The following is a 27,007-nucleotide window of genomic DNA, read 5'->3' as shown; positions in this document are numbered from 1 at the left end:
GCTCTTTCAAGGTTGGTGCCTCACGTTCTTGAGATTGTGGAGATTGTTTTGTCTTCTCCAAAGAATTCTGAACAAGGCTAGAGTACAAGGGTTATAAACATGTGGGGCTAAAATACAGGGAGTAAAAAGTACAGGAATGGGAAAGGGTAAAGAGTATATAAAAAGAGTATAAAAGTATAATGAAAAAGGACAAAAAACCCATCAGGCATCACAATCTCTGTCCTTCTAAATCAGTTCAAAAAATTATTATTATTATTATTATTATTATTATCATCCAGCTTCTAGTTTTCTTAAATTAATAAATTCTAGCCCCCCCTAAATCAGGACCACCTGCTACCCCCATGGTCTTCACCACAGCTGGCAGAGAGTTTTCAGCTCCAGTGCCTGGAGCACCTCATCCCCCAACTTCTCCACTGACCTTGGTGTCTCCATGTTGTTTTCAGTCACATCTTCTCAACTACTCTTCCTCCTCTAGCTAAAAAGAAGTGTGTGACTACTTTGTTTTGATATCTCCTTAAATATGTTTTCACAGAGGCATAACTAACATTTCTAATTGGCCCCGGCTTGGCCAGCAGCATGCCCATCATCTTCAGAGCCATCAGAGATTGGCTCTGCTGGACATGGTGAAAAACTTTCAGAACCTTCACACAGAACACACAGGAGCCATCTTTGTACCCCACCCCACTCACTAGCAAAACTGGACTAAACAAAACTAACTCATGAACACAGGGGTATGTTTTCTCCCAACCCTTCAACCACAACAGCTTTTTGTTAGCATTGTATTTGGGGACTCAGCCTGGTTCATGCAAAGTTCCGTTTATTGAACAGAAACTTCATTATTTTATACAGTTACAAAGTATAACTTTAGCCATTACATGTTTTGCTTTCTTAATGTCAGAGATGATAGCCTTTCATCATTCCCAATCACCCCTGCTAATCACCCATGAATACTATCAGTTTCTGCCCTTGCTAGGGGCGGTTCAGCTTAACTTCCCATTAATTGTCTCCCATTAACTGATGTCTAAAGATCTCGATGGCAGCAACCCTCAGATTGCTTCCATCCAAACTGCCACATTTACTGATAACAAAAGACTTCCCCAGCTGCTGGAATTCGCAGGTGACATGTTGTACTGCAACAGTTTTTGAAGGGTTTAAATTTCTCTCAGATGCTCAAAATAATTTGCTGATGTTCTGGGCTAAGCAAAACCAACATATAAGTGGTACCAAGGAACAAGGATATAAAATCTGACCCCAAAGACTTATACAGCTACTTACACAGTGTGCCAGGACATCCTCCCCCTTTCCATCTACCACATGGCTGGTGCATATGATAACTCAGGCTGGGCCAAAATCCCAGCAAGGGGTTATCTCTTGGTGCCCGAAAGTCTGGGGCCTCCAAGAATCCACATCTTGCTATGGAGAGTCTGGAACACACAACCAAGAATCCACATCTTGCTATGGAGAGCAGATGTGGATAGAGATGAAAAGAATAAGTACATGACCAAAAGGCACACTTTTATACTATAAAAGACACACAAAATATCACAGAGGCAGAAGTCTCCTACACACACTCTGGAAATGTGCAAAGGCTTCTCCCCGGAGTCTGGACCCAGACTCTGCTGGTTACTTTCCTGGGAATTGAGTGAAAGGATTCCGAGGTATACTTCACCACCAAATTGGCGTTGGTAAGATACATTGGTTCCTAAGTTATATTATTTCTTGCTAGTTGTAATAACAGGTACCTTTTTGTGTCGCTGTAATACCCAGAGAGAACGCAGCAGGCACACACAAACACACACGATTCCAGTTGCCGAGAGCAAGCTTATTGTTACAACTCTGCTTATATGTGCTAAATACCATGGGTGATTGGTCAGTGGTCACCCACCCCCCGGGGTGATTGGCTGAAGTCCTACAACACCCAATTCCAAACACTCTCTGCCTTAAACCCAAAACAGATCAGGGAAAACAGCAGGTGTTTAGTTATCATTTCATTGTTTTTCATAGTTTGCATGGGAAAGGAGAGGCTCCCAGGGAAAGCTTCTGCTTGCAGCCCTTCAATATCCACATTTTTGTGCCCTGAATTCTCTCTACTAGTAGTTTCTTTTATTTTATTCCTGTGCAGTATGTAGTTTTGTCCCAAGTCTTATGTCTGTTATTTTCTGTGTCTAATAAATGATAATTTATGTCATATTAGACCTAATCAGCCATTATTAAAGAACTTTCAAATGAGACCGGGTCTTGGGGTGCTGGCCACCCCAATAAGAGCTACTGCCTGCTGCCAAAGGCCTAGGCAAAAGGCAGAGATTTATCTAAGCTCCTGTCTCCATTCGTAACATATGGGTCAAACAATTTTGTCCCTGGTATCCACCTGATGATTTTATGACCTTGCTCATTGGCAAAAGGTGTGGGACTACCTACAAATGCATCATGTTACTCATCATAATATCCACCCCGATGATATAATTACTTGGCGTATGGTATATACTGCTCTGCAACAATTTAAGGAAGCAGACTGCATTCTTGCAGACACCCCGCCTGCACCCCCATCAGATGATCTTGTTATTTTTAATGAGACTTCACCTGAGGAGGACAATCCAGAAAGAGAGGATCCTCTTGATCCTGGTCCTATTGATCCTGAACAGGGATCTGACTTGTATCCTCCCCTAGCTCCAGTATGTGCTATGGCAGCAACTGGTCCTAGCACAGAAGAAATTTGACAAATTGCACGGAGAAAGGCTATAGCAAACCGACCACTGCTGTATGCCCCCTCGTATTTCTTTACTGACTATGATGAAGACACACTGCCACCCGTAGGGCCTGAACCAGAAAGGTTTATACAGGAATGCTGAAGACGGGCTTTAAAAGAAGGTGACGTTGAATTCTATCAAGCTATGCCGGTTGTGTACTGGAATCAGAATCCACATCACAAACAATTGTTACATGAAATGGTAAAGGAACTGAGGAAATTGGTGAAGGAAAATGGTTTACACTCCTTACTATGAATTTAGTAAATGCCATAGCCTAATCTCATACAATGCTACCCCTGGACTAGAAATCTCTCTTTAAAAGTTTTGACAGGGGGACAATACTCTGGTGGACAGAATTTGTAGATATGGCTCAAATTCAGGCATTGAATAATGCCAAGCATCATCCCCCAATCACTATACCTGCCCCTCAACTCCCAGGCACGGGTATGTATGTTAGAAAATATATCAGGTTAAAAATTTTGTATAACTTTAGTCAAAGGTTTTGTTTGTCTTTACCCTGGGAAAAGGAATTTTAGGTTTCTTCCAGGGCATTGCTCCACCAGATGAGGTCTGGTGAACTCAGCATACCAACAGGTTGGGAGTGACCCCGAAGATAACCAGAAAGATAAAGACTATTAACAGAACATCCGCCAGGACCTTGTGGTTATCAAGAAGACATGATGGATATCACAAACGGCTACCCCAGACCACCTCCAGCAGGGCTGAAGACATCCTGGCCCAGAAAAAAGACTGATAAGAAAAACTGAAGAATGAAGAATCTAATTAGCATCAGAAGCTAAGAGATTCAGATCCAATAAGAAACTGAATACTGGGAGTTTGCTCAACTTTAGACCAATGAACACTGACCCAATGCTTTCCTATGTATTTTTACTGTATAAAATATCTGAAGAATCGGGTAAAAGTGTGTATCATGGAATGATTCTCTCTGCACACACGGGCTATGTGTGGATGAGATGATTTCTGTGGTACATCCTTGTCGCTGTTGAGCCATTAGCAGAGAAAAAGACCCGGATTCTCAGCATGGCAAGAAAAGAGAGCTTTATTATTTTGATTCCAACTTATATAGACTTTTCAGAGGTCACCTGGATTGGTCAGTCAGAAACCTCCCCCTAGGCCTGATTGGCCAGGCCTGAACTGTCCAAATCTCGAGACACTGTTTTTAATAACATCCAAACTTTATCTTTGTTTATAAAACACAGGAGAAAAATTCTCATGGGAAAGACCTGTGCTAGCCACAGCTCCCCCTTTCTGTTTAAGAACAGAAGGCATTGCTTGTGAGCCCCAGTGGATCAGCATGAAGGATCTGCTTGGTAATGGCCAGTTACCAAACAGAGCCTGGTCAAAACTCAAGAAGGGGTCTGTCCGGAGGTGGCCAGCCACCGAACAGAGCCCGAACGAGATGCTGATTAAGATGGTCAAAGAGGCCCCTTGCAATACCCTAGACAGAGCATATATAAAACCTAATTCTACATATAAATCTGTAATTCAACAAAACATGCATTCAAAGTCCTTGCTTTCTGACTCCATAAATACATTTCAGTCTCTGCTTGTGGATGGACCGGCTTCTTGGTTGTCATCAGAAGGATCACTTGGTTGGTGTTCGGCATTCTGGTTGTCATTTTGAGGTTGCTGGTTCTGTCTCTGGAGCCACAGGCCAGGGCGGACACATTTTGCAGGCAGCCATCGTACCCCAGTATCTGTGGAGACGCAAGCATACCCACGACCCCAAGCAATAAGCTCATGGGGGCCTTCCCAGGTGTTAGTAAGTAGGTTCCATACCCATACCTTCGCCCGGGGCAAACGCAACTCGCCTGACGACTGCAATGAGAGAAAATGGTTCAAAATCACAGGATTATTCGAATTTGGTGGCACTGTAAGGTGATTGATTGTGTACAAAGCTTTTTCCAATCGACTCTGTGGAGTTTCCCCATGCATTCCCCCTCTTTGCCTTTCCAAGACACGCTTCAGAGTACTGTGAGCGCGTTCCACAATGGCTTGGCCAGTAGGAGAATGCGGAATACTGAATGTGTGGTCTACACCCCACAGGTGTAAAAACTGCCACGTCTTCTGCGAGGTGTAGGTAGGACCATTGTCGGTTTTCACAGTGGCTGGCACCCCCAGGACCGAGAAAGCCAATTTCCAATGGGCAATGGCATCACAACTTTTTTCTCCAGTATGAGCAGTTGCCCACATGGCTGAGGAGAAAGTGTCAATAGACACATGCACATACTTGACTCGGCCAAATTCAGGGATGTGTGTCACATCTGTCTGCCACAACTGTAAGGCCTTTAGACCTCTGGGGTTCACCCCCGATGGCAGAGGAGCAGTGAGCCCGTGGCAGTCAGCACAAGAACTGACAATGTCACGAGCCTCAGTTGGCGTCAATTGAAACTGCTTCTGCAGGGTATGTGCACTTTGATGAAAGAAATTGTGCGATGCCTTGGCTTGCGCAATTTTGTCAGGCTGAGGTGCCACCCATGCAGGGTTGGCTAGCAATAGTGAAAACAGTCGCATTATTGACTTCTTTTAGAAGTGAACAATCCAAACGTTTGGTTATGTCTGCTACATAAGCAGAATCAGTGACCAGATTCAAAGGCACCTGAGAGAACCGCTGAAAAGCCATGGCAACTGCCTTCAATTCAACCAGTTGAGCAGAGCCTGTCTCGTGGCCTTTCAGCACCTGCCACTCAGATCCTTCCTTCCAGGTAACAATGGCCTTTCCTGTTTTCCCAGAACCATCCGTGAAGACGGTGGGTCCATGAACTGGCACCCGGCTGTTCTTTGGCCGCGACATGAGATTGACTGAATTTGCCAGCTGCAGCAATTTGTGACTGGGCAGATGATAAGCAATCTGCCCTGATAAATTTTGCAGTGCACTTTGCAAAGGAGAGCTATTAGCAAGGCTCCATTCAAAGCTGTCCCATGATACCGGAACAACAATCATTGCAGGATCAGCTGCCATCAATTGTAAACACTGAAATTGGCATTTAGTTATCAAGCAGGCTATCAATTCGAACAATGTGGGTGTTGTCTTATTGGCTGATGGGGCAAAAAGACCCATTCCAGGATGTGCAAAGGATCATCCCATTGTTTGTTCCACTGGCCAATGATACCCGTAGGTTGGAGGTCTGGAGCAGTAATGAAAACAGTGATATCAGTAGAGGGATCTACTCGATAAACCTGATGAGCAGAAACAGCTTGCTGCACTTCATTCAGCACTCGTCGCGCCTCGGGAGTCAATTTCCGAGGTGAGTTTAAGTCAGAGTCCCCTTTTAAAATATTAAAAAGCAGGGAAAGTTGTGCATTGGTCAGTCCCAAATATGGACTTAACCAGTTGATGATGCCTAGAAACTTTTGGGCATCATTCTGAGTCTTAATAGTGTCTGAGAACTGCACCTCTTGATGCTGTATGGTTCGATCCAAAATTTTGACTCCCAAATATTTCCAAGGAGGCTGTTGTTGGACCTTTTCCAGAGCAACTTGCAACCCATAGGAATGCAAGGCATTGAGCAGTCGAGGCTGTAACCTCTGCAACTCATCCTGGGTGGCTGCTGCCACCAGGATATCATCCATATAATGGTAGCAGAGTGCCTCAGGAAACTGCTCGCGGATTCCGGACAAGGCCTGCGCGACATACCATTGACAGGTAGTCGGGCTATTCTTCATGCCCTGAGGTAACACTTTCCATTGAAATCGCTTTACAGGCTCCGCATTGTTAATTGCAGGCACAGTAAAGGCAAATTTCAGCCTGTCATTGGGGTGCAAAGGGATTGTAAAAAAGCAATCCTTCAAATCAATGATCAAGATTTCCCACTCTGTGGGAATCATCATGGGTGAAGTCATGCCTGGCTGTATGCTCCCCATACTTTCCATCACTGCATTGACTTTCCGGAGATCTTGCAACAGTCTCCATTTCCCCGATTTTTTCTTAATCACGAAAACTGGGGTCTTCCAGGGACTGGCAGAAGGCTCAATGTGTCCCTGTTTCAGTTGCTCCTGAACCAGCTGACAAAGGGCGACTAATTTGTTTTTTGGCAAGGGCCACTGTTGTTCCCATATCGGTGTTTTGGTCAGCCATTGTAAAGACAGCGTGGAATATGGTGCGCCCTTGCACACAGTGACCCCTATCAAAAATTTGTCGTGATCCGCACCCCACAAGCTGCCAACACGTCCCGTCCCCAGAGGTTCACTGGAGCTGGAGTGACATAAGGCCGAATGGAGGCCGTGTGTCCCTCTGGATCCTTCACCAACACAGGTCGCTTACTCAATCGACTCTGCGTTGTTCCCCCCAACCCCGCGATATTCAGTCCCACTGGGCACAAAGGCCACGTAGGAGGCCACGAAGCGGCGGAAAGGATCGTTGCATCAGCACCTGTATCGATCAAACCTCGGACTCGAACTCGATGTGGACGTGCTTTCGGCATGATGATGGTACATGTCATCTGTGGTGACTCATTGGAGATAGATGCAGCCCAGTAGACCTGCGGAAGTCCTGGCAGTTCAGTGCCATCATCTCCGCCAGCTTGCTGGTCTACCCTGGGAACAGAAGACTCACAAGGCAACAAGTGAGCAAGGCAAGTGTGTGCAGGAATGGTGACAGGAGGATCAGGAGTGGAAACCGTAGCGTAAATTTGGCCCTCAAAACCAGCATTTATGAACTCTGGAAAAACCAGGATCCCTTGGCTAGTGGCCTCAGGCCCTGCCATGAGCAGTGCACCGGTCCCCTGATCCAGGGGACCGTCCGCCTCCAAGGGAACCCTGTGGGCATCATCGGATTCTAAGACGACTGTTGCTGCGGTGCAGGCGTTGACTCGGGCTGAGCCTTTGGTGCCTCCTCCACATTGACTGGGTAAGCTTGGGCCATCACCCTGTTCTGGGGGAACTGATGTGATGGGGGGCAAATCCCCCTTTTTGCACCCCTCTTCATGTTTCCCAACAGGGGTCGACCATCTGCATGGTACTGCGACCTGCAGTAGTCTGAAGTGTGACCTGGCCTGCCACACCTCTTACACTGAGGAGTCTCGGTCCCTGAATTTCCCTTCTTCTCTTAATTATCTTTCTGTTTAGATTTGACCCACTTCCGTTTGTTCCCAGATTTGGGATGTTTTTTATCCTGATCAGTGGGTCCCTGATCTGAAGACAAAAATGCAGCCAAGGCGACTTTTCCCTGATTTTCTGACTGCACCCTGGTGCAAGCTCGCATCATCTCCTGCACAGAAGGATCCCCTTGTAGGGCATTGATGATCCTTCTACATTCATCATTGGCATTGTCTCTTGCCAAGTGTTTCATTAGGATCTGTCTCGTGGATGGATCATCAACCTGCTTTTCCAAAGCTGCTGCCAGCTTTTCAAGAAATGACATGTAAAGTTCAGATTGTCCCTGCCGTATCTGTGTATACCGTGTTTGCGGGGCAACTATCTCAATAGTTTTCAAAATGGCTCCCATACCGAGCTGTTGGGCTTGCTCCAGGATCCGAGGATCCCGGGCAGCCTGAACGTTGGGGTTAGTATAAGGTCCCTTACCCATGAGGACCTCAGCCCCAATCAAGCGCCTAGGGTCCTCGGCAGGCAAGGATGCATTTTTCCTCACCTGATCCTCAACCATCGCTTTCCAATTGTCCTCAAAGGCACTGTACTGCATGGGGTGAAACAGCACCTGAGCCAGATACATAATATCAAAAGGAGCAAGCAAATCACTATTTATCACTCTAAGAAGTTGCATCACCACAGGAGAAGACAAGACAAATGTCGCCACTTTGATTGCCAAATTGTTTGTGACACGCCATGCAATGGTGGAGTGGCTGTTCCTTGTGTCCATAGCATCTGGGCCAGGCACATACACAGGAAAAGCCTGAACGCCCCCTTGTGGGAAGCCACCACCATCCGAACCTGCCACAGCAGATTCGCACCCCTCCCTCTGTTTGGGCAATCCAATCTTTCCTATAAGTTCCCAGTCCCTTGCCTCCAGTGCACCCTGCTTGACTGTCTCCCAGAACTGCATGGAGTCACGTGGGCGAAAAATCCCCACGCCATTGCGGCGTCTCCAAGGATTAGCCAGGACACAATGCCCTTTCTTTTTCGTCGCCCTCACGAGCCTCCGCCCAGGAGGAAGAATGCCTTCCTCATCACTGTCTGAGTCATCCGAGCAGGGCTTGCAACCAGCACTGCCCATCACAAAGGATGGCGACTGGCCAGCGGCAGCGTCCGCGCTAAGAAACTGCGCTGCGACTGGGATGGGGGAGGGGCAGGGAGACAGCAGCGACACCAGTGCACCGCCAGGCGTGTTTGCCAAGCCCGTCGGCACGGCGCCAGGGCTTCATTTTCAAAAGAACCCGGCAGGGGAACCGGCACCTGCCTGGGGCCAAAGCGTCCCCTTGCCGCCGGCACCAAGCCGGCCGCTAGGCCGCCCAGAAGTCCAGACCCCATCCGGGGACCCGGGGGTTGGACCTCCTGGCCAGCCCCACACGGACCATGGGGCCTACAGGAACAGACCTCCATCCACTGCCGAATTTCAGCCACCTCGGCCAATAAATCATGGAAAAACGAAAGCGGAGGAAAGACCGCCGGGCCGGCACGGACGCAGCGTCCGCCAAGCTGCAGGGGAGCCGGGACGGCCCCGCACCTGCATGAACGCCAATCAAAGCCCCTGCAGCGGAAGCACCACCCCGCCAGTGGCTTCCCTTCCGGCCCCACGACCGCCCTGGGGAGCGACCCCGACCGCGAGACACCAGCCGCAGCCAGCACGGCCCAGACGCCACGGAACTGGGGCTGCGCCGGCCCTGCGCCGGCCGTGCTCGGCAAAACGCCGGCTTCTCCCAAGCCAGCCGCCGCCTGCGCGGAAACCCCCGCGCCGGCTGAAACCACCGGCAGATCCAGAACCGGAACCTCCGCAGCCGCAAGTGGCTGGCAGGCAGCCAGAGCAAGCAGCTGCGACTCCCGGTCCTCCGCAGCACTCCCCACCCCCACCCCACCAGCCCCCGCCGCACATCCCGGCTGCCCGTGGGGGAGGGGCATCCCGGCACCATTCCGCAGGGGATGGGGGGGTTCTGAGGCTGCGCACTTCGCAGTGGCAAAGGAGGGGGGACCTTCGCGGTGGCCACGTCAGAGCTGACCTGCGGTCCTCCATTCTTCAGCAACCCGGCTAGCTGCTCTGTCGGGTGGACATAAGTGCGCTTAGGTAGGTCAGCTGGAGAAACATACTGAGGCCTCGTGGCTGCATCCGCCGCCAGGGACAGGACTTCAGAATCCGTCTGGGTTGGCACGTCCTTCACACTCCGCCCCACGGCCGAGAACAGGGGTTCCACACCCGTGCAAGCCGATAGCTGCGAGTCATAGAATGCCTGTCCTTCCAAAGCGTCCAAATGTCTCTCCAAACCCCATGGAAGTGGACCATAGACCTGTCTCCCCGCATCCACTCCATGGCCAGAGCACGGCTGACCACGAACCAAAAATCACAGTCCAGCGCCACATCCCAAACGGCCCGGGACATATGGCCCGCGACCCATTCCAACAAGGCCCAAGCGACCCGTGGCGTCTGATCGGACGCAGGGTCATCTTTAGAGACCTCCAGAAAAGCCCACAAGAGCCCATCTGCAGGAAGGGGGGAGTCCATGTCCGTATCAGAATCAGCCATGCCTCAGGGCAGGCGGGGGGGGGGGTCCGGGCCCGGGGGCAAGACTGCCGCGTACCTGCAGTTGCACGCAGTACACTTCGGTGGTCACCAGATGTCGCTGTTGAGCCGCTAGCAGAGAAAAAGACCCAGATTCTCAGCGTGGCAAGAAAAGAGAGCTTTATTATTTTGATTCCAACTTATATAGACTTTTCAGAGGTCACCCGGATTGGTCAGTCAGAAACCTCCCCCTAGGCCTGATTGGCCAGGCCTGAACTGTCCAAATCTCAAGACACTGTTTTTAATAACATCCAAACTTTATCTTTGTTTATAAAACACAGAAGAAAAATTCTCATGAGAAAGACCTGTGCTAGCCACACATCCTGGCCAGAACAACATCCTGGCCAGATAATAAAGTAATGCCTTGACTCTCTAACATTGAAATGTTGTTAGAGGGTTTTTGTATTTTTTTCCCGCAGATTCGGTGACATGTATACCACAGCTCAGGCCCAATTGCAACTGGTCCCCCAGGCATGGGATCAAGCTACTGTTATTGCCCTCCATGCACTGAGAAAAGTACCCGATACAACAAAATTAGAACCTGGTTTTGCTGCCATCAGACAAGGCCCTCATGAACCATATATTACCTTTATTGACCCATTGCAATGAGCATTTAAGCAGCAAATTGAGATACAGGCAGCAGCTGATGCTGTCTTACAATCCCTTGCTTATGAAAATGCTAACAATGACTGTAAAAAAGCCCTGGACCTGATATGTAATCGCACTGACGTTGAAATTTCTGATTATATCAAGACATGAGCTAATATCAGTTTGGAACAATTCAAAGAAGAACTTATTGCTACTGCCTTAGCCCAACAGCTGCAAGTGGCCAGAGCAGCTGTTAAGTGTTTTGAATATGGAGAAGAGGGCCACATTAGAAAACAGTGCCCAAAAGACCAAAGGACAATAAAAAACCCAATACACCTTGCCCTTGCTGCAAAAAGGTGTTTCACTGGGGAAACCAGTGCAGATCAAAGTTTGATAAGGACAAGAACCCCCCCCCAAAGCAGGGAAGCTTGAAAGGTCCTGTGACCCCCAGTCCAACGGGGCCCCACTCAATCAGGTGCCAATACAAGCACAAATCCTGCAAGGGGCAGCCCCAGGAATGCCAGCTTGGACTTGGCCATCAGCACTGCGGCAGTCCTAAATGATACCTCTGTTCATCTATTACCCACTGCTGTTTTCAGTCCACTACCATTTCAAACTCACCTTTTATTATTAGGTTGCTCTTCAACCACCAGAACAGGACTGTTTATATTACCAGAAATCATTGGTGCAGATTATAAAGGGGAAATCAAAATCATGGCTTGGACACCCAATCCTCCCTGTATAGTGGCACAATTAATACCACTGCCAGCAATTCCCTGCTCAGCACTGATTCTGCAACAGCAACAAAATGCAGGAAGATTTGGGAGCACACGTACCCTGCAAATCTTTTTGTCAAAAATCACAGGGGTACAACAGCCATTACTCACTTGTCAAATAGATTCTAAGTCTTTTACAGGACTGGTCGATACCGGGGCTGAAGTATCTATCATACCAGAAAAGGAATGGCCCCCCGAGTGGCCTCTGGTACCCTCTACAGTGGTGGTGATGGGAGTCGGAGGACAGCAAGTACCTTGGCAGTCAGCAAAAGAACTACAAGTCATCAGTCCAGAGAGCAAAATTGCCACCTTGCGGCCGTTTGTACTCCTGATCCTGGGCACTCTGGGGACGAGATCTGATGGCACAATGGGGTTTGGTCATTTCAACACATTTTTAATAGGGGCCACGGATGAAAAGCCACTCCTCGAACTCACTTGGCTCACAAGTAAACCTGTTTTAGTCAGCCAGTGGGCCCTTTCACAAGAGAGGCCTCACCAGGCCTGGATTCTCATACAAGAGCAAATAAATTTGGGCCACATAGTCCCTTCCACCACTCCCAGGAACTGGATCTCTTTGGCAGGCCCTTTGACTTTGCTCTTTTTTATAGTGAAACCAGCTTCCAGGAGAATCTGGATGATTTCCTTTCCTTTCTCAAATACTTCTTCTGCTGTGTTCCCCCACACAATGATGTCATCAATGTATTGCAAATGTTCTGGAGCCCCACCCTTTTCCAATGCAGCCTGGATCAGTCCATGACAAATGGTGGGACTGTGTTTCCACCCCTGGGGCAATCGGTTCCACGTGTACTGCACGCCCCTCCAGGTGAAAGCAAACTGAGGTCTGCACTCTGCAGCCAGAGGAATGGAGAAAAATGCATTTGCAATGTCAATAGTGGCATACCACTTTGCTGCTTTGGACTCTAGCTCATATTGGAGCTCCAGCATGTCTGGCACAGCAGCACTCAGAGGCGGAGTCACCTCATTCAAGGCACGATAGCCCACAGTCAATCTCCATTCTCCTTCAGATTTTTGCACAGGCCAGATGGGGCTGTTAAAGGATGAATGGGTCCTGCTGACCACCTCTTGGCTCTCCAGCTCACGGATTAGTTTGTGAATGGGAATCATGGCATCATGAGTTGTCCGGTACTGTCGGCGGTGCACAATCGAGGTTGCAATAGGTACTTGTTGCTCTTCCCCTTTCAGGAGTCCTACTGCAGATGGGTTCTCTGACAGTCCAGGCAAGGTGTTCAATTGTTTTATGCCCTCTGTCTCTACAGCAGCTATCCCAAATGCCCACTTGAGTCCCTTTGGGTCTTTGAAATATCCATTTCGGAGGAAGTCTATACCCAGAATACATGGGGCCTCTGGGCCAGTCACAATGGAATGTTCTTTCCACTCTTTTTCAGTCAGGCTCACCTCAGCTTTCACCAGGGTCAAGTCTTGTGATCCTCCTGTAACGCCAGAAATAGAAATAGGTTCTGTCCCCACATGTCGCGATGGGATTATCGTGCATTGTGCACCAGTGTCAACTAAAGCCTTGTATTCTTGTGGCTCTGATGTGCCAGGCCACCGAATCCACACTGTCCAAAAAATTCAGTTTTCCCTGGCCTCTACCTGGCTAGAGGCAGGGCCCCTCTAACCATGGTGGGCATTCATGTTAGAGGTTCCTTCAAGGGAATCAGACATGTTGAGTAGAGCTACTTCTCTTCTGGTGGAGGTCCCTCTCTGAGTCTTGCCCTCCTTCAATTCACGCACTCGTCGTGCCAGGACAGTAGTGGGTTGTCCATCCCACCTCTTCATGTTTTCTCCACTGTCACACAGGAAATACCACAACTCACGTCGAGGGATATATCCAGTTCTCATAGCTGAGGAGCATCTGCGTGGGGTAACAGAACCTCTGATCTGTACTGCTGAGATTTGGAGAAGGCTGTCTTTAATCTCTTTACTGAGTTTCTCATGATTCTTCTCTATCTTATTTTCTAGTTTCTGCAGATTTGTTTCCACAGCTGAGATTCTTGCATTCATTGGGCTATGCACGACATCTGCATACGCTCGGAATTTCCTTGTCATATCACGCACAGTCTCATGCCCGTCATCTTGCTTCATAATGGCTAAAGCAGAAGCATACCCTGATGGCCCAAGCTTTAGGAGTTTCCGCCACATCACAGGTGTACATTCTATCCCATCTGGGTCTATAATCGGATCTGGGTTTGCTATGTCCTCTGAGAAGACAATTTCTACCACCGCCATTTCTCTCAAGCGTTGAATCCCTTGTTCTATGGTTCTCCACTGGGTTTGTTGCGAATAGAGATCGTCGGGATGTAGGTATCTTTCCCTCGCAGCTCTGATAGTTCGTCTCCAGAGGCTGCAGCAGTCAGGCCCATCTCGTATAGTTTGGTTGATATCTGGGTCATGTGACACAGTCCCTAAATGCCTTGCCTCAGTAGGATCTTGAAGTGTAACATCTCCTGCAGCATCCCAAAGACGGACTAACCAACTAATCACAGATTCATCATCTCGTTGGACATAATCTTTTCTTAGGCTGTGAAGGTCTCTCACATTCATGGATTCAACAATGACCTCTGACTCAGTTGCTGACCTTGAGGGTCCCTCCCCACTGTCATCTGGGCGATCAGTCTTAACTTGGGCTTTCCTGCTCCTTGTAACAGGAGCAACTGCCACTGGCTTAGGCTCCCTTACTTCCTATTCTATAATATCCGACAGTGTACGATAAGCATATGCCAGGGCCCAACATATTGCACTGCAGTTGTCTCTGCATTTCTCTTTCAGATACTTCCCCACCTCAGCTGGTCTCGGGATTTGTTCAGGGGGGAAATTCCCTGTCTATTGGGTCAGAGAATTTCTTTAAAGTTTTACCTATGTCCTCCCATACTCCACACCATTCAAATTTCCTCACATCTGGATTAGGTGCCTGCTCCTGCTCAGCCCCTCTGGACTTCTCAACCCTCATTCTGGTAAAACTGAACATCATATACATGGAACCTCCTAGGTAAAGCACCTGTACAACCAAGTTAATGGTCTCTTTAACATCCAGGGGAAACTGAATATTCTCAAAAGATGATATACCAGATTTAAAGGGAAAGAGATGGGTGAGGAGCCATGAAGCTTCACCCTCTACTTCTCTAACAGGTTGGGTAATATTACTAACAAAACTCCAAAACAGGTTACTAAAACTAGAGGAGGAAACTAACAGAGCATGAGACTCTTAATCTCAGGGTCGTGGGTTCGAGCCTCACATTGGGCGCCAAATACTGTCCCGGGTTAATGATAAAACTCTCCCTCCTCCGAGAGCGAAGGGCCTCGACACCCCCTCCCCCACCCACAACAGAACCTCTTAGATAGAAGTGAAGAAAAAACTATTTATTTGACAAAACTATGCAGAGTGCCCTGCAAGGCACAGGGGAAGGGGAAAACCAAGGTGAAAAGGAGTTATTCAACCTGATTAAAAAGTCCTTTTCCTCAGACGCAGCCCCTCTCCTCCTCGCGCCCCCCCTGGGGCCGGGTGGAGCTCCCTGGAGAGCTCTGCTGTCCTCTGGCCCTCCTGGGTCTCCGGGTGGCAAAGCAGATCGAAGAGAAGGGGTCCAAACGAGGAAAAAGAATAAATGGAAAAAAACACGGGAACAGAGCTCACTCCGACTGCCGTCCAGCACGCAGTCTCTGCCGAGCGACGAATCCTCCCCCGGAGCGAGGCTTGGGGAAAATGTTTTCAAAACAACCCGTGTTTCTCTCTTCGGCTGGGTGTAGTTAAAGAGACAGGACCACACATTTTTTTACACATTTTTTCTTTCTTGGGCATATAAGCCAACGATAGGGGATAAAGGATTATCATAACATCAGTCCAAGACACCATGGAATATACCTATTTTTGTTATCCCTAAGAAATTGGGAAAATGAAGGCTTTTACAAGATCTCAGAGCAGTTAATGAGGTAATGTCATCTATGGGACCATTACAACCGGGAACACCTAACCCTACAATGATTACAGAATATTGGGAATTAGCAATAATTGATTTAAAAGACTGCTTTTTCACAATTCTTTTACATCCAGATGATGCACCTAAGTTTGCCTTTTCTCTACCATCTGTCAATCATGAGGCTGCCATGGAACGATACCAGTAGATCGTGCTACCTCAAGGTATGACAAACAGTCTTACTATCTGTCAATTCATTGTTCACTCAGCAATACAACCAGTACAGCATAAATATCCATCTGTTTTGCTGCATCACTACATGGATGATATTTTAATCACTTCTGACTTCTTTACTGTTGAAGGATTGTCTTGCTGCTTTAAAAATACCTCTCTCCAACAGAGGTTAATGTGTAGCCACAGAAAAAATCCAAACAGAACCTCCTTGGAAATATCTGGGCTTTAAATTGCTGGAAACAACAGCCATCCCACAACCAGTAACTTTAAAAACTGACATACGCACATTGAATGATTTACAAATGTTACTGGGCACTATTAATTGGATTTGCCCTTTCCTGGGAGTCACCACAGAGGAATTATCCCCCTTGTTTCAATTGCTAAAAGGTGACCCAGATCTTTCCTCCCCTAGGCAGTTAACAGACTGCCCAAGAGGCTTTGGCACATGTAAGTGACAAAATCAATAAATCCTTTGTCACGTGTCAGAACCTGAATTTGCCTTTGCGGCTATTCCTAATTCTGCAGTCTTTTCAACCCTGTGCTCTCATTGGTCAATGCGATGAATATCATCTCTGGCTATTAAAATGGATTTTTCTAAGATACACCTTCACAAAAACTATAACCACTCAACTTGAGATGGCTATTTGACTGCTGTCAACGGGATGGCTTCGATGCCAGACTGTCAGGACGTGATCCAGCAATCATACATCTTCCTATTACTGCTACAGAATTAGAAAACCTATTCGGGGACTCACCGTCATTTCAAATTGCATTGGCTGATTATAATGGAAAATTTGCTCATTCAGTGCCCCATCATATTCTGCTACAGCCCTTCAAGGAACTCTCCTTTCAACCACGGAAGCTTCAATCAAAGACGCCTATCCCTGATGCAAAAACTATTTTTCCTGATGGGTCAAGAAAAACACACAAAGCAGTGACCCTGTGGAAAAACAGCACGGGACAATGGGAACATTCTATAACCTTTCAACCCGGATCCACCCAGCTGGTCGAGCTGGCAGCCATAGTAGAGGCATTTAATCTCTTCTCAGAGCAACCTATTAATATTGTTTGTGATTCTCTTTATGTTACAGGAATCGTCAAGAGAATTGAGAACTCCTTCCTGAAGGAAGTCTCTAACAAAGATATTTTTGTGTTATTAATCACTTTGTAAAACCTTTTATTTCACAGGTCTCAAGAGTATTACATTCTGCACCTTAGGTCCCACACCACTCTGCCCAGACCTATAGTGGAAGGTAACTCGAAAGCAGATGCCCTTGCTATGACAGCTACTGTACCACAAAAATTAGAGCAGGCAAAACTTTCTCACGATTTCTATCACCAGAATGCCCGAGCACTGGCCAAACAATTTAATTCAACTCTACCACAAGCATGAGATATGGTGAATACTTGCTCACAATGCAAACTCTTTCTCTGCCACAAGCATTAGGTACAAACCCATGAGGGTTGAAACCTAATGACATTTGGCAAACAGATATAACAGACATATCAAGCTTTGGGACTTTTAAATATGTCCATGTTTCCATTGATACCTTTTCAGGTTTTATAGTAGCAACAGTGTTACACAATGGCTTAAAGATCACGGACATGACTTATTAGAAGGTTTGTGCGAGCAAGATCATTGTTAAGCTAAGTAGCACTCAGGCCATGTACAGGCTGCAGCAGCTCACTTCCCCTGGGAACGCTTCGTGAGAAAATATCAAAAGATGCAGCTGTGTGAAGAATGTACGGGAGGAAACTTATGATTAACAGAGAATGAGAGAGGAAACCTTGTAGATGTGGGAATGGAATGTGAAAGAAATGTAAGCTGTAACTGCTGCAATTAACGAGTAGATTAGTGATTAATAAATAAAAACACGGTAATAGTACATAAAGAGCACACGCGTTAAAATAAAGAAAGCTTGCTTATAACTCATATTGAGAATGCTGTGAGTTTCCTCTCGTCGCTACGTTACAACAGCATACAAAAGAAAGAAATCCAGAAATGCCACCAGACACTGGTATGTGCTTTTACCACAATGGGGTTCTCTCAACAGATAAAAACAGATAACAGACCTGCATATACATCTCATAAAAAATGAGAATTTTTCCACACTTGAGTCATCAAACATGTTACAGGTATTACCCGTTCTCCAACAGAGCAAGCCATGGTGGAAAGGGCACATTATGCATTTAAAAACATGTTAAATAAACAATAAAGGGAGAACCCAGTAGGTATGCTCCTTCAAGAGCAGCTTAAAAAGGCAACCTATGTTTTAAATTTTCTGAATCTCTCCACTACAGATGATTTGACAGCACATCAAAAATGCCTAAGCCAGACCACTGATGGAGAAGGAGTTCACTCAGATGTTACGTACAAAGATGTATATAGCGGTCAGTGAAAAGGTCCAGTTCCACTGTCAGCTTGGGGGAGAGGTTAGAGCTGTGTCTCTTGACTTACAGGTGCATGTTGGCTGCCAGCAAGATATATCAAACAAAGTCAAGGACAAAAAAAATTAATTTTGTTCTTTTTCTACTGCTATACTGCCATCCAGCAGTGGAAGGAAGAATCTACTGGGCACACATTCTCAAGCCACCTCTGTTCTGACCTCTGACCTGGTGGATCCAGAGCCCCCCCTAGCAACAATGCAACAGAATGGGTAGGAGGAACTTGGCTTCCTCCCCTCAATCAGGATGTTGCAAATATGTATATTAGCGACGCCACTTATGTTACTGATTTACTGCCTATATGCTTAATGCGGAATCAAATAAGTACCCTTTTGCCCTTACCCTGTGCTAACTTTTCTATGCAACTACATTTAATATATGTACACTCGGAAACAGCAAAAAAGTTGACTGCTATTACATTACCAATCATCCTGACCATCTAACAAATCTGTGGATGCCATCCCGCCTCATTTCCCCAAATGTTGTTTTACACCCATTTCCAGCATATGGCATTTGGAATGGACATCATGTATAGGACAACGGCCACAACAACAATTCTTACAGCACAGAAAAATAATTGATTGTGTTTCACATGGCATCTTTAGAGAAAGTGGGACTAATACAACCATTCTCCCAAATCAAAAGGCAAACCGCAGCATTGTTTGGCATGATGGGGGGATGGCTGGGCTGTTAATTCAATATTATTTAGACAATAATCAATCACGTGTTCATAAACATTTGTGGAAAATGTTGTTACCTGCTTTTGACAATAATATATACCAGGTAAAAATGGATAAGAATGCCACAATTGCCAATCTAACACTGCTGCAAGATGAAGTACTAATGACATGTATTTCACACCTGTATGTTTTTGCTTTAGCTAACAACTTTATAGAAATGGTTTGTATTTTTTATCTGCTAACCCTTTTGTTTTTAAATCATGCGTAACCTACAATGATATGTGGCTAGCACAGGTCTTTCTCGTGAGAACATTCCGTTGTGTTTTATAAACAAAGATAAAGTTTGGATGTTTTTAAAAAACAGTGTCTCGAGATTTGGACAGTTCAGGCCTGATTAATCAGGCCTAGGGGGAGGTTTCTAGCTGACCAATCTGGGCGACCTCTGAAAAGTCTATATATATTGAAATCAAAATAATAAATTTCCTCTATCTTGCCACACTGAGAACTCGGGTCTTTTTCTCTGCTAGCTGCTCAACAGCGACAATGATATGCGTAATTATTCTGTCCTTCTTCACTTTAAAAGAAGGCCTGAAATCTGGGTATGTGTAGATTTAACTTGGACTTGGGAAGGACAAGACAGGCTTTCACAATTTTCTCGACTAATCCAGAAGGAAATCCAAAAGAGTAAGAAACGAGTTTGCAAATTTCTGGGTTGGCTAATCTTTGCTATTGGTTCTGACGTAATAATATTGACCGCAGCCTCTGTGGCTGTCGCAGCCTTTACAAATTCAATTCAAACTGCCCATACCGTGGTACAATCTTTAATATTACACAAGAATTACAAATACAGGAACAAATTGATCTAGAAATAATGGCCAGATTAAACGCCTTAGAAAGTGCTCTTTTATGGGTAGGTGAAAGATTTGAGGCCCAAAAAACTTGCTTATCCCTTCCCTGTGACTGGGAACATATTCATAATTCCCTGTGTGTAATGCTTCTTCCGTGGAATGAAATGGAACAGAATTGGAAGACAGTCAAAAGACATCTTCAGGGGGTGTTTGACAAAACCTTATGACAAGATATTTGTTCACGTCACACTCAATTAAAAAAATCAGCTCAGAGCTTTGCAAGCTCTGGAGGAACAAAAGGTGTCGATAGACTTAAAAAATTATCTCTCTTGGCTAATCAAAAAAATTGGTTCTCTGGAATAAATTTACATTTGGGTTTTCATCGGACTAGGTTCTTTGGCAGTAATATCCTTTTTAATTCTCTGTCTTGTCCTTTTCAACATAGCTAAGAATGTTAAAAGTACACAAAAACAAGTTATTGTTTCCTTAGCTTTATCTATGACCTCAATAAAAACAGAAGGAGGAGATGTGAAGTTGAAGAGGAGGAGGCCCCCAAGATCCCACGAGAAACCGAAAAACTGGATGCCGAAAAGTATTGATCAGCACAGGATTTGAAGCAGATAAGCAGGCTTCCTTTTCTCCCCTGGGAAGACTAAGCAGGCTGTCATACCTGACAAGATGTATTGAGGAATTGTGAAAGCCTGAGAAAATAACTAAGAGACAACTTCTCATGCTGAAAAGTATATATACTGTTCGGCTTTTTAATAAAGACAGAATTCATGTCGCATACAGCAAGTGACTCTCATTCCATACACTACAGGGGCGAAAACTCCAAAAGGAGTTACCTCCCCTTTTAGTTAAAATAAAGTACCTTAAGTAATGTTGTATTCTTTTTCCCAGAAAGGTCAGCATGGTGTACCCACCAGACCAGGGAATTGGAAGATGCCCCCAAAAATACTTTGGAGGGCTAACAATTCCTATGGTACCCCAAGCCACTGCCTCTTTGTCCCATCTGGATCACCAGAAACTGTCACTGAAAACTGGGAAATAAAGTCTCTAAGCAATTTGTTAGGTTAGAAAGTCAACATTACTTTATTCAAAGTTGAGGTACAGGGCAATAGTATCACAAAACATGTGCCACGGTTATCAAAACTTTTAACTATTCATACATTTTAGCAAACAAAGGAATTAGTGTTCATTGACTTACAAGTTATGTAGGTCTCTTCATTAATTAGTATTCTATCTTCTATTGGTTATTAATTTCTTATGTCTTTTTATTATCTTTTTCCCACATAGGGAGAGTCTCAGTAATTGTCTTTCTTTGTTTCTTCTTCATCTCTGGTTTCTGTAACGTGACTGTATGGTTTATAAATTCTGCATTCTTGGTGTCCTCGTCTCAACAATAAATTTCTCTCACAGGTCTAAGAGCACTGAAGCATGTCAGCTTGTCCTGGTTTAAAAGACAGGTGTCTGCCGAGGAAGGCGGGAACCTTCCTGGAATAGAAAAGATGACACCCCCTCCCTCCAAATTATTATAACTTTGAAATTACAGGGCTTTTAGGCACAGACATGGGAAAAGGAATAGCAGTTCTTTACTAGGATAGATAGATAGATAGATAGATAGATAGACAGACAGACAAACAAACAAAAATAACAGCAATAACAAAACCCAGAAAACCCAATACAGCCTTTTTCCTGCCCGTCACCCTTTTGGTGTAGTTATGATCACAACCGGCAGGGGGCGCTGGCAGGCCCCACAAGGCAGGGTAGGTGAGATGATTTCCCGGCGGCTGCAAGGGGCACTGTGGCGAGAGCTCAGCAGCCTCTCCATGTGGCAATGGCAGCTCAGGCAAGGGGTTAGAGGGGAGATGGCTCCCCTTGCAAAACTCACAGGGAGCAGCTGGTCTCAGTGCCACTCTGGGTGGTGAGCTGGACTGCAGCAGTATACTTGGAGCAGCAGGCTGGAACAGCAGAGGTGAGCAGATGTGGGGCGGCAAACAAAGGGTAGCAATAACCCCGGAGCGGTGGCAGGAACAACGGGGGGCTGGGCGGACCTGGAGTGTGGAACTAAAGTGCAGCAAAAACCCCGGAGCAGTGGCAGAAACAGCAGGGGCCAGGCGGACCCGGGAAAAGAGAGAAGGGGGGGTATTTCGGATTTCCGCTGGCTTTCACATGTCCCATGTGATGTCCTGGTGACCACAGCAGCAGCCAGGAGATGCTTCCTCTGGAGAGAGGGATGAGGTGGAGTGTCGCTGTTGAGCAGCTAGCAGAGTAATGAAAGCACCAGTTCTCAGTGGCAAGAAGGAATGACCTTTATTGTTTTGATTTCATCATATATATAGAGTTTTCAAAAGTCACCCAGATTGGTCGGTCAGAAGCCTTCCCCTAGGCCTGATTGGCCAGGCCTGCACTGTCCAAGTTCTGGGACACTGTTCCAATAACATCCAAACTTTATGTTTATTTATAAAACACAAGAATTCTCATGGGAAAAGCCTGTGCTAGCCACAGTGGAGGGTCTGGGTCTCCCCTGAGGCACCCAAGCAGATGGTGAGGGTCCCTCCCAGTGCTGGAAAACATACCAGTTTAAAAAATTATTATATAACTTTAGCCAAGTTTGTTCACCTTTGCCCCATGGGAAGGGAACTGAAGCTTATTTTCAGGGCATTGTTTCACTGGGTGAGACCTGATGGGCTTAGCACTTCAACAGACTGGGAGGAGCCCCAGAGAGATAAAGGCCATTGATGGAACATCAACAGAACATCAGAGGCCATCTACGAACACCTACACCAGACTCTGCCTCTGGCAGAGTTGGAGACATCTCACCCAGAAAAGACTGATAAAAAAATTAAGGAATGAAGATCTAATTACATCATAAGTGAAGAAATTTAGATCCAATAGGAAACCAAGTACTAAGAACTATGCAACTTGGGATCAATAAACACTGACCCAATAAATTTCTATGAGTTTTGACTGTATAAAATATCTGAGAAAATCCTGTATAAACCATGTGTCATAGAATGATTCTCTCTGTACACGTGGGCTATGTATGGATGAGATGATTTCTGTGGCAGATCCTGGCCAGAACAACATCCTGGCCAGAAACTAAAGTAATGCCCAGACTCTCTAACATGAAAAATGTTGTTGGAGGATTTTTGATTTCCCACAGTTTTGGTGACAATTTTGGTGAACACAAAGAGACAGCGCTATCAAAACTTTATGGATTCCAGGATCGTGAAGGCCTCCAAGTGTGCACGGAAAATATCATCTGAGGAGAGTCGCTGTTGAACCGATAACAGAGCAAAACTCAGTTAACAGCACACGATGATCAAGCAAAGAAGAAACTTTATGATGAAAAACTGACTTTTATAGTTCAGAGAAAAGCATTCAGATTGGCCAGCAGTCACCCACCCCCGGGGATGATTGGCCGAGGTGTGTCAACACCCATTCCAAAACATTCTCTGTTCCCATAGTGTTTATCTATATTTTCTCATATCTAATGAGAGAAGGGAAAGTTTCCCATGAGAGAGAATCCACACAGTCACAGCTCCCCCTTTTTGTTTAAAAACCAAAAGGTATTGCTTGTGATCCTCTGTAGGTCCCTTGAGGAAGGGAAAACAAACTCAGCATAAAGGAACTGCTTGGTAATGGCCAGTTACCAAACAGAGCCTAAATTGAATACCGATAAGGGGTCTGCTCGGTAGTGGCCAGTTACCAAAGGAGCCCAAACAAGATGCTGATTTAAGGTGGACAGAGACACTCTCCAGCAATACCATGGGTGATGCATCTATCAAAACTTAATTCTATATCATAATTCTATCAAAATTAATTCTAAACATGGCTTTCAAAGTCCTTGCTTTCTGACTCCATAACAAAAGAAACTTAAAGTTCAGTCTCTGCTTGTGGAAGGACTGTCTGCTTGATGGTCGATGTCCTGGGTCTCATCAGAAGGATCATTTGGTTGATGTTCTGCATTCTGGTTATCATTTTGAGGTTGCTGGTTCTGTCTCTGGAGCTGCAGGTCAGGGCGAACGCATCTTGCAAGCAGCCATCGTACCCCATTATCTGTGGAAATGCAAGCATACCCATGACCCCAAGCAATAAGCTCATGTGGGCCTTCCCAGGTGTTAGTAAGTAGGTTCCATACCCATACCTTCGCCTGGAGCAAGTGCATCTTGCCTGATGACTGCAATGAGAGAAAATGGTTCAAGATCACAGGATTATTCGAATTCAGTGGCACTGTGAGGTGATTCATTGTATACAAATCTTTTTCCAATCGGCTCTGTGTGGTTTCCCCATGCATTCCCCCTTTCTGCTTTTCCAAAACATGCTTCAAAGTACCACGAGCGCATTCAACAATGGCTTGGCCAGTAGGAGAATGCGGAATACCGAATTTATGGTCTACACCCCATAGGTGCAAAAACTGCCGCATCTTCTGCAAGGCTTAGGCAGGACCATTATCAGTTTTCACAGTAGATGGCACGCCCAAGACTGAGAAAGCCAATTTCCAGTGGGCAATGGCATCACGACTCTTTTCTCCAGTATGAGCAGATGCCCACATGGCTAAGGAGAAAGTGTCAATAGACACATGCACATATTTGAATTGGCCAAATCCAGGGATGTGCATCACATCCGTCTGCCAGAGCTGCAAGGCCTTTAGGCCTCTGGGGTTTACCCCCGATGGCAGAGGTGCAGTGAGTCCATGGCAACCAGCACAAGTGCTGACAATGTCACGAGCCTCAGTTGGCGTCAATTGAAACTGCTTCTGCAGGGTATGTGCACTTTGATGAAAGAAATTGTACGATGCCTTGGCTTGTGCAATTTTGTCAGGCTGAGGTGCCATCCACGCAGGGTTGGCTAGCATTTAAGCCCTAGCATTGCCTTCTGTTATAAAACCTGGTAATTTGGTGTGGCTTCGAATGTGCAAAATGTAATATGGGTGCACTCGAACTTGAATTGCATTCCACAAAGTTTGCAATTGCGAAAACAGAGTTGCATTATTCACTTCCTTTAGAAGTGAACAATCTAAACATTTAGTTATATCTGCTACATAAGCAGAGTCAGTGACCAAATTCAAAGGTACCTGAGAGAACCGCTGAAAAGCCATGGCAACTGCCTTCAATTCGACCATTTGAGCAGAGCCTGACTCGTGGCCTTTCAGCACCTGCCACTCAGATCCCTCCTTCCAGATAACAATGGCCTTTCCTGTCTTCCCAGAACCATCTGTGAAGACAGTGGGTCTGTGAACTGGCACCCGACTGTTCTTTGGCCGCAAAGTGAAACTGGTTGAACTTGCCAGCTGCAGCAATTTGTGGCTGGGCAGATGATAAGCAATCTGCCCTGAGAAGTTTTGCAGTGCACTTTGCAAAGGAGAGCTATTAGCAAGGCTCCATTCAAAGCTGTCCCGAGATACCGGAACAACAATCATTGCAGGATCTGCTGCCATCAATTGCAAACACGGATGATGGCATTTTATTATCAGACAAGCGATCAATTCGAACAATGTGGTAGCTGTCTTTTTTGGCTGATAGGACAAAAAGACCCATTCTAGGATATGCAAAGGGTCAGCCCATTATTTGTTCCACTGGCCAATGATACCTGTAGGATGGAGGTCTGGAGCAGCAATGAAAACAGTGATATCAATAGAAGGATCCACTCAACTAACCTGAAGAGCAGAATCAGCCTGCTGCACTTCATTCAGCACTCGTTGCACCACAGGAGTCAATTGAGTTTAGATCGGAGTCCCCCTTTAAAATATTAAAAAGCAGGGAAAGTTGTGTGGTGGTTAATCCTAAATAAGGACGTAACCAATTGGTGATACCCAGCAATTTCTGGGCATCATTCAGGGTCTTAATAGAGTCCGAGAACTGCACCTCTTGATGTTGTATGGTTTGATCCAAGATTTTGAATCCCAAATATCTCCAAGGTTGCTGCTGTTGAACTTTCTCTGGAGCCACTTGCAACCCCTAGGAATGCAGGGCAGCAAGCAATCGAGGCTGTAAGCTCTGCAACTTCTCCTGGGTGGATGCTGCCACCAGGATATCATCCATATAATGGTAGCAGAATGCCTTGGGAAACTGCTCGCGGATTCCAGACAAGGTCTGCGTGACATACCATTGACAGTCAGGCTATTCTTCATGCCCTGAGGTAACACTTTCCATTGAAATCTCTTTACAGGCTCAGCATTGTTAATTGCAGGCACAGTAAAGGCAAATTTTGGTCTGTCATTGGGGTGCAAAGGAATTGTGAAAAAACAATCTTTCAAATCAATGATCAAAATTTCCCACCCTGTGAAGAATCATTGTTGGTGAGGACATACCAGGCTGTAATGTCCCCATACTTTCCATCACTGCATTAACTTTCCGGAGATCTTGCAACAATCTCCATTTCCCCGATTTTTTCTTAATTACGAAAACGGGGGTATTCCAGGGACTAGTAGAAGGCTCAATGTGTCCCTGTTGCAATTGCTCCAAACCTAACGCAGGGGGGGAGGAGGGGTGGAAATCAGGCGTCTGCGTTTACCGAAAGTGTCTCTAAGGCTGTCGAGAGATCACTCCAGCCAGCACTGCGCTGGTGCTGTACAGAAAGACCCTTCTCACACCCATGCCCGTGTAAGGCACAGATTCTCACTCACCCAGAGAGCTGGATAGCTCATGCGTTACCAGAGACAAAGAATCCAGAGGCTCAATCAGCTGGATATTCCAGATGTTTATTCCAGAGGGTTCCAGGGTGAAAGAGGAAGAAGAACCCCACGTGTCCCTAGATATAGGGATCACCTGGGATCAGGGGAGAGGAGGCGGGGGGAACACCACAACCAATGGGAGAAGGGAGGGATGAGTCAGGGGTTAGGTTACAGCCAGGGAGATTTACATAATTTGGGGAGGGACTTATCATGTTACTCAGACTAGGATGTTTCCCACCAGTGAAGCCCTGCTGTACTGGAACCACTTGGCTCCCCAGCAGTTCCTGAGGTGGTATCACGCACCACCACATCTCCCCCTTCCTTTTTTAAAGGAAAGGCTTCCCCTACTTGCTTAGTTAAACACTTATTGAGGCAACCGGACAAGCTT

General features: G+C 46.2%; 2 long non-coding RNA genes across 3 annotated transcripts in view; both read left to right on the top strand.

The window, feature by feature from the left end:
- The window catches only part of LOC146425500 (uncharacterized), an 865,580-nt gene that overhangs the window by 646,309 nt on the left and 192,264 nt on the right, over positions 1-27,007 (top strand). The window lies entirely within an intron of this gene.
- Positions 9,805-27,007, top strand: part of LOC146425501 (uncharacterized) — a 191,808-nt gene continuing 174,605 nt past the window's right edge. For both annotated transcript variants that reach the window (XR_014846526.1, XR_014846525.1), the window contains exon 1: positions 9,805-9,945. This is a non-coding gene — a long non-coding RNA (uncharacterized LOC146425501). The remainder of the gene's footprint in view (positions 9,946-27,007) is intronic.

The sequence above is a fragment of the Lichenostomus cassidix genome, chromosome W (assembly GCF_008360975.1).
Source record: "Lichenostomus cassidix isolate B80296 chromosome W, HeHo_3.0, whole genome shotgun sequence".
Taxonomy (NCBI): Eukaryota; Metazoa; Chordata; class Aves; order Passeriformes; family Meliphagidae; genus Lichenostomus; species Lichenostomus cassidix.
Note: the sequence above shows the minus strand (reverse complement) of the source record. Positions and strands in the feature narration are given on the sequence as shown.